The following is an 8,736-nucleotide window of genomic DNA, read 5'->3' as shown; positions in this document are numbered from 1 at the left end:
TTTCACTGGCTGTCTGCGCTCCTCTCGTCAGGGGATTGGGAAGGTTTATATAGATTTAGGCAATTTATACCAGTCAATGTTCTTTTTTTTTCTTTCATCTTTATTCAATGAACCAAGCTAGGGACATTTTTCCATCAAATTCAACATATTCAATGGAAAGCTAACAGAGAACCATCCCTCTTCCTTGAACTACGGGTTTCGTTTGGTTATGAATGTTCTGGCGATTTTGGGTTCTTTGAACAAAACGGCTTTATACCAGAATGGGAATTTCATCAAAGAACCTCAAGTTTTAAAAAACGTCTTACTTAGAGTCGCCGTAATATTTTCATACGACCTTTTCTTCTTTTACCTACATTTCATTTCGCTATTTCAATAATAGTAATAGTAACGAAGACTAAAACTAACAATCAAATGTAAAAAAAATTATAAAAATCTTAAAAGTAAAAAGGTGACAAGAAAATGCATACAATCCTTTTTAACGAGAGAGAGAGAGAGAGAGAGAGAGAGAGAGAGAGAGAGAGAGCAAAGTGTTCTGCGAGATGGAGAGAGGGCGGGCAAGGTAGTGGGCAAGGAGATAGGAGGAATCCGTTCATGCACGTGACCCGAGAGAGAGAGAGAGAGAGAGAGAACTGCGATGATCGTATTGGCATTCCAACATAGGTACCTCTTCGTTGCCAACATTAAGGTACTCCACAACACGTAGGAAAACTAAGTGTAGGTAAGTATGAGTCTGGCTTTTTTTATTCTCTCTCTTCTCTCTCTTTTTGTGGAGAGACCGAGAGAATTATCTTCATAAAAATATTTGACCAAAAGCTTTCTTTATATGAATAGTCTCATTCACTATTTAGAAATGCTAATGCAGTACAAACAGTTATGGATACCTTGAACAAAATCTATACGAACAATGCTGACACCGTACGTTTCCGAAAATAAAAATATTAATCTTGACTTTCCGTAAATTATTATTATTATTACTTTCATTATGAGAGAGAGAGAGAGAGAGAGAGAGAGAGAGAGAGAGAGAGAGAGAGAGAGAGAGAGAGAGAGAGAGAGAGAGAGAGAGACGTAGCCAGTCACCATGGCACCAGAAATACTGAAGTACAATGACAAGGGACGATTTGGGTAAGAATTATCTCGGAGTTTTAATGAAGTTATAAAATGCACAACATTCTATAAGAATATCAAATATCAATGTTACCGTGATTAGTTTCCAAGATGGATATAAAGTTACTAATAATGAGAGTTTAATAGCCATATTCCAACGGAATATAGGAACCGCTGACAGAGACGGAGAGAAACTGAAAGTTGTTCCAGCCAGAAAAAGTATATTCCAAATACGCGTTTATTCTTAACGAAACAAACCAGTTCAAATCAATCTTATATTTTCTCGGGAGGATGAAAAATCAGTTCACGAATGTCATTCCGTCGCAAGATAATTTATCAATGACAAGATTCAAAAGTTTCAATAATTCAAACACATGGTTATATAAGAAATGTTCAAAAGCAGCCTAATTTGAAAGCAAGGTATACATATGTGTGTGTGTGCAATACTTACAGAAAAATCATTAACCTGTAAATACCAACCTCATTACCTGAGGGCAAAATTGACAAAACTATCTTACCTGTTTGACTATCACCGTGAATACAGGTGTCGTATGTGTGGTTTTATCCTCGGTTAAAAATGAATAAGTTCACTTTCAAATTTAAATATCAAATCCACTAATTAGGCGAGGTAACTGGCCCTTCCTATACACAAGCATACCTAACCTCGAGCACGGCCAAAAGACCACTGAATTGGAACTTTGGAAGCAGCAACCCATTCACCCCTTGTCTCAGCCATCTTCCAGGTCGGTTGCCAGATGCACCTAGCGAGACAAACTATCGTACGTCCCGGCACCAAAGTAGTCTTGCTTAACTATTTTATGAAGATTGCTCTTACTTGATTTATGGTAGCAGTTTTTCTTTACAGATATTTAAAAAGATGTGTAGGTGTCATAAAAGGATGAGTCATTTTTGGTTACTGCTATAATGCACTTCCAAATAATGAACCTTTGCAGAGGGATTGAAAGATAGCAGATTGACAATAAGCCTTCATAAGATTTTATGGATGAAGTAAAACGTTGAACATAGAGATCTTACATCCACTCATTCTACAGAAAATACATTCTATTAAAAATCACTTATATAAGCGTTTATGGAAAAGTTAATCATAAAATTAACACCAACAAAACAAAGCGGCCGCTGGAACCGAGTGAAAGAAAGATTTATGACGTTCAAGTTTGTGATTGGCTGCCGTGACAAGTCCCGTTTCCTGATTTAACGAAGGTCCTCCTTTCTTTGCTGTGTTTCAGAGAAGCCCCAGGATATGCAGTGCGCGCGCACACACACACTTACATTATATAAGCGAATACCATTATATATATATATATATATATATATATAGTATATATATATATATATATATATATACTTATTAATTATTGAAATACAAGACTGAAGAGTAGAGCACGTAGTCTAAAAATGTTACTAGTGTAATATCAAAGAAAAAGAATATTTTATATAGAAAGTGCATTACTATCATTTTTATTTATTCCAACATATACGTAGTTATATTATGTGTGTCGTGTGCTTATGTGTGTACGTATGAATATATATATATATATATATATATATATATATATATAAATAGAGGGATCCACAGTAATATCCTTGTTTATCTAGATATAATATGTTTATATCTAGATAAACAAGGATATTACTGTGGATCCCTCTATTTATTCCTTAGAAGCACGATACAGTGTTTTTATATTCTATATATGTATTATATATATATATATATATATATATATATTCATGATGTTATATATATACTAATATATATATATATAGATATATATATATATATATATATATATATGATATGAGTGTGTATATATATATACTATATATATATTATATATGAGTGTGTATAATATAATACTATATATTATTATATATATACATATATATATAGGTATATAGTGTGGGTATATCTATATATATATATATCTATATATATATATATATATTATATATAACCGTAATGCCACGGAGGAAAATAAAAAAACGAGACGTGCTTCGTTTTTTTTATTTTCCTCCGTGGCATTATCTTTATTTATACATAGTATCACGTCTTATATATTTCGTAATGAAGTTATTCATATATATATATATATATATATATATATATATATATATATTATATATTATATATATATATATAGAAAACAGAGTATACATATATTATAACTACGTATATGTTGAATAATTTAAAAATTATAGTAATGTACTTTTTATATAAAATATTCTTTTTGATATTACACTATTAACACTTTGAGACTATGTGCTCTACTTTTCAGTTATGTATTTGAAAAATTAAATAACTTAATTAAACATCCTAAGCTCTGCAAAAGACAGTTAAAACATGGATAATGATATATAGGAACAAGCATGGCAAATACAGAGAGAGAGATAGAGAGAGAGAGAGAGAGCATTTACAGTCAAATACATTTAGTAACAGCTGAATCGAGGAAAAGTAGCACGAGAAATCGCATCTAATTGGAGAAACGAGACAGATGACTGAAGGACTGACAGGGGAAGAGCAGTACGGGATAGACCAGTGTCTCAACCTTCTTATGCCGAGGCCTCCTCCAAGCAGACCTAAGTCATAGCGGCTTCCTTGCGTTACTGTATCTTGGGAAGCAAATAAAGTAATTTGGATGAAACTGTTATTTGAAAACCTCAAAATTTTCTAAAGGCGCCCCCCCCCCCCTCTCCCTTAATAGCTATAGATTGAGGGCAAAGTGTGAAACAGTTGACTAGGAAGTTTGAGTGTAAATGGGAAAAGTTGGCTGTAACTATAAAAAAAATACATGGGCCTAAGAAAAGCTTGTAACAGGTTGACAGAGATGTAAATTGCCGGGGGTAGATGAGGTATGGCGCAGATGGGCATTTCTGAGTAATTGTATTTTTGTGGTGAAAACTTCCGATTCAGCAGTTAAAGTGTGACAGTAGCGAAATCCTGTTTTTATTCTATTTGCCACTCCATGTTAATGAAAAGGGCTTTCACTACACACACAGGCGCAACACGACACACACCACACCCACATTATATTATAATATATTATTATAACACAAGAAACATATATTATATATTTATAATTATTTTGGTGTGTTGTGTGGTGTGTGTGTGTGTGTGTATGTTTCTATATACATAATATATATGTGTGTGTGTAAGTATATCTATATAAATGTACCTTTGCAATAACAACAACAACAATAATAATAATAATAATAATAATAATAATAATAATAATAATAATAATAATAATATTAAAAATGAGTCTACCAACAAACAGAAAGAGCCCCAAAGGTCACTATTCTCCGGGGCAGGCTTCAGGGAAAAGAGCGCTCTTACCTTAAAACCGAAAAAGGAGAAATAACAAATGTCGTTAACTCCGCATCCGAAAAAATCTTCTCATACATAAGAATTTGCAGAGATCAGAAAAAGACTGTGACAGTTATGCATGTGCTATACACTAGTCTTACATCCGAAACTAAACTTTTGCACATCAGTCTCAAAAGCATTGCAAAGAAGACCCCACCATAATTTTACAGCTAATATTAAAAGTTCTTTGGTCAAAGCAGTGTGAAAGCGTGGTAGGCGAGCAGCATGCAATACTTCTTGGTGTACAGTTACTAAATGCACTATTGGAAATTTCCTGTTGGAACCTTCTGTCTCCTTTTAACATGAGAGGAGACAAACCAAATAATACTTGCAGGACTACAGTCAGATCACATTTGAAGATGACAACACAGAGAGCGATAGATTGAAGTGCCATTCTTTTTTTTTATTTATTCCAATATTTATAACTGTCAACATACAAAACATTTCACCTGTGATCCCAATTAGGCTTCGAGAAACTGAATGAATGGAGACGGAATTATGAAGCAAACTGGCTCCATAAATTAGTTTTAAAAAATGGTATAAGCACCATAGCATGGACGTAAGTGACAGAGCATTAAGAAAAAAAAAGTCTGGGAAAAGCAATCCTAGGACTCGTTCATTTTTTTTCACTGTCAACTTTTTGATCATTGCATTCAACCGCAACTATACTCTGTTTCTATTCCATCTGTCCATCCGCCTGTGGTGTTTGCTCATGGTAACACCGTCCCGGGCTTAAAATAATATCGTATTTCGAATATTAACGGTGTAATTCGCATACAGTAAATTATTAAAACACTTTTCAGTTGCAAATTTACACCAAAATATCCTTTTATTTACCTAAACATACACATAGCGTAACTTTTAATGACCGGGACGCAGTGTTACCATGCGCGACCACTACGGGCTGATGGACAGATGAAAAAAAAAACAGAGTAGAGTCAGCATGAAGTAATAATCAAAAGTTATCCTGAACGGCAAAACTACCCTTCCGGTGCCCTGAAAGACACTTGGACTAGTGAGTCAGGGGGAGACGGGAAAATCCCGGGCCGGCATGACGTCACTGACCGAAGCCTGCGGGGCCCACAGTAAGACCTGCTCTATATTGGTCTTGGAAATACCCTGGTTTTCGACACTCTTAGCCCATGATCACCAACGGCCATATGATGAACAGCATCATAGGTTTTTTTTTTTTTTGTTTTTTTTTTTTTTTTTTTTTTTTTTTTTTTTTTTGTCTACGAGCTCTTCCTTCTTTAAGCACTCGTTTTTTATCATTCCATCAACAAAAATAGCTAAAGATGAGTTTCTACTTTATTGCTCTATATTCTCAAGTTGATGTCGAGAAGCATACCAGACAAGACGAGGTTATTATGTCTCCCCTTTCGGTCATAGTGGAAAAGTTACTTTGCTCTGTCAACATATTTTTACCAGGAAGATATAAACGTTACTCGTCAAAATTCTTTGGCTTTAACTCTCAAGGCACTTCAAATGGCACAAAGTTAATGTCATTAACAGTCACTATTGCAGTATTTTCCATGTAAAAATAAGCTACATTTGTAGCTCGAATAATATATATGAATCACGCAGATGTGATAATTATATCTTATATATATATATATATATATATATATATATAATATATATATATATATATAGACACACATTATGTATGTCTTTATATATATGTACGTAAATATAACCTTATTTTTAGAAGGAAAATACTGCAACAGTTGACTGTTAATGACATTAACTTTGGGCCATTTGAAGTTCCTTGACGAGTAACGTTGACATATTCATGGCTAAAATATGTTGACAGAGCAAAGTAACTTTTCCACTATGGCCCGAAGGGGAGACATATAATAACCTCGTCTGGTAAACCTCTGGACATCAACTTGAGAATATAGAGCAATAAAGTAGAAATTCATCTTTATCTATTTCTGTTGATGGGATAATAAAAAACGAGTGGTTAAAGAAGGAAGTGGTTGGTGTATGGCTCAGAGCTACAAAAAAAAAAAAAAAAAAAAACCTATGATGCTTTTCATCACATGGCCGTTGGTGATCATGGGCTAAGAGTGTCGAAAAGCAGGTATTTCCAAGACCAATGTAGGGCAGGTCTTGCTGTGGGCCCCGCAGGCTTCGGTCAGATACGTCATGCCGGTCAGGGATTTTCCCGTCTACCCCTGACTCACTACTGTCTTTCAGGGCACCAGGGAGGTTAGTTTCGTCTTTCAGGATAACTTTTGATTATTGCTTCATACCGACTAGTTGACAGTTTAAATACAATTATTAAAACACACACACCCACACACACACACACATATATATATATATAGTGTGTGTGTGTGTGTGTGTGTGTATGTGTACGTTTTTTTATTTATCTATTTATTATTATTATTGTTTTTCTTTTTGTTTTTTTTCGCAGGAAGCTCACCCTTGGTTTCGTAATGAAGGCTGACAGGACAGTGGCCGTTGTCGTGATTTTCTTTGTAGCAAAACATAAGTAATAAGACGCTATCTTTTTAAACTATGAGGCGAATAATTCCCATTCACCCTCTTATCCATACGAAGAAGGCTCACGGTTACATTCATCCACATACGCATACGCATTTACGCACTTGACATTTCTGTCTGTCTGTCTCTCACGTTTATGGCATGTTTTTCCCTACTTTGTTTATGACAGGTAGAATGAGCTCCATGTTAGACAAACAGGATGTCTTTGGTAGCCTCTTTTGTTCTTTTTATGTGGACCATATAATGGCGCCAAGGCCACGGCAACGAGAGAAAAGGACGCATTTTTTCCTTTATTTTTTCCCCGGGATCTTCTGGCTGTACAGCACTTAAATGAATACTTACCTTTCATTCGGGCTTTGTCTTATTCTTGGAATTTTACAGCTTTCTTAAGTAGGCTAGGTCGCCGTCTAAAAACGAATCCTTGACTGATATGAGTAGTAGGTATATTTCTACATAGTTAAAGTGGGAGACAGACTTTCGCTGCTATTTGTTTGTCTCCTGCCGGCCGCTGATTTTCACAGCAACAACAGAAAATTGAATCAATTCTGTGCTATTAAGCTTATCAACTTCTGAGCCCAAAACTTAAACTGTGGACCGATATTTTTCTCAGAGCCAGCAACAGATATTACCCTCTCAGTCATGAGCTTAGAATCACTGAACCATAATTGGTATTCGGCCTTGCTGATGACTGTTCCTCACCATGGATGTTTTGCAATACCTGGGTTTGTCGGCAGAGTTATCATCCCTTTTCAGTGACTACCGGATGGTCAATTTAAGGGCAGGGAATGTGAACTCAGCATCTTAATGAAGGTTCTGGGTTATTAGTTTTGCCAAACATCATCTCCTGATGACTGCCATGCACAATAAAACATTTCCAAGATATCCTAAGACACTGGAGGACTTTTCTTAATGTTTTCACAGCAGGTATCAGAGTGTACTACATAATTTCATGATTCTTTATTTTTTTTATTTTTTTTAACTGTCAACGCTTTTGCTCATCACGAATTCTTCATTAAAAATATATTTTAACTCTTTTTCATTTTCTTCCTTCTCACGCATTTGACTGGTTAACCACACAACTCCTGTAATTATAAACGTCTACTGTAACTTGAAGGCCACGTACCCAATCTCCTTCACTGCTTTGTCGAACGATCAAAAGCTGCAGTTGTTGTTGGCGCTGTTTGTTGTGAAATGACATGTCATGCCCGTGGTTTCTTGAGGCAGATTTTAAGAGGATTTTTTGTTTTATTTTTTTTTGAACCCCCCCTTTATCAGTGGAGGCGAAGAGACCGTTTGGTTTGGGCCTTTGCCTTTGAAAATGATACAATACAGTATGCAGACGATTCATGTATTCGTGCACTCATTCGATGCAAGTATTTGAAAATGATGTTATTGCTAGCCGTAATATTGATCTGGACGCTTCATTAAATGTCTGAATTCGGTATGAAGCCGGATTCCAGGAAAACTAAGAATTTATCGATAAGCTAATCTAGCAGCGGGTTTTTGCTTTCTCCATTTCTTCTCCAGTGATAATGTTGTAGTTTCTTTTAATCTGTTTGGCAATATTTCCTGTTACTTTAAGCAGTTCCCAGGATTCAACGCTATGGTCTCGTTTCTCCCAACAATTCGAAATCATAAATACAATACGTATTACCGAAGCGCCCCTGACGAATTTCGTCTCCTGTACTGCATCACTACGAAACGGTCACCTTGGCAGTATTGTTGATGCATGCTCACAATTT

The 8,736-nt window shown here is 35.3% G+C and overlaps 1 protein-coding gene and 1 long non-coding RNA gene across 2 annotated transcripts in view; both read right to left on the bottom strand.

The window, feature by feature from the left end:
• LOC135208421 (uncharacterized) overlaps positions 1 to 1,841 on the bottom strand; it is a 44,840-nt gene extending 42,999 nt beyond the window's left edge. Inside the window, exon 1 of the long non-coding RNA XR_010313161.1 lies at positions 1,623 to 1,841. This is a non-coding gene — a long non-coding RNA (uncharacterized LOC135208421). The remainder of the gene's footprint in view (positions 1 to 1,622) is intronic.
• LOC135208420 (mucin-5AC-like) overlaps positions 1 to 8,736 on the bottom strand; it is a 673,035-nt gene that overhangs the window by 182,937 nt on the left and 481,362 nt on the right. The window lies entirely within an intron of this gene.

The sequence above is a fragment of the Macrobrachium nipponense genome, chromosome 35, assembly GCF_015104395.2.
Source record: "Macrobrachium nipponense isolate FS-2020 chromosome 35, ASM1510439v2, whole genome shotgun sequence".
NCBI lineage: Eukaryota > Metazoa > Arthropoda > Malacostraca > Decapoda > Palaemonidae > Macrobrachium > Macrobrachium nipponense.
This window is presented reverse-complemented; position numbering and strand designations above follow the sequence as displayed.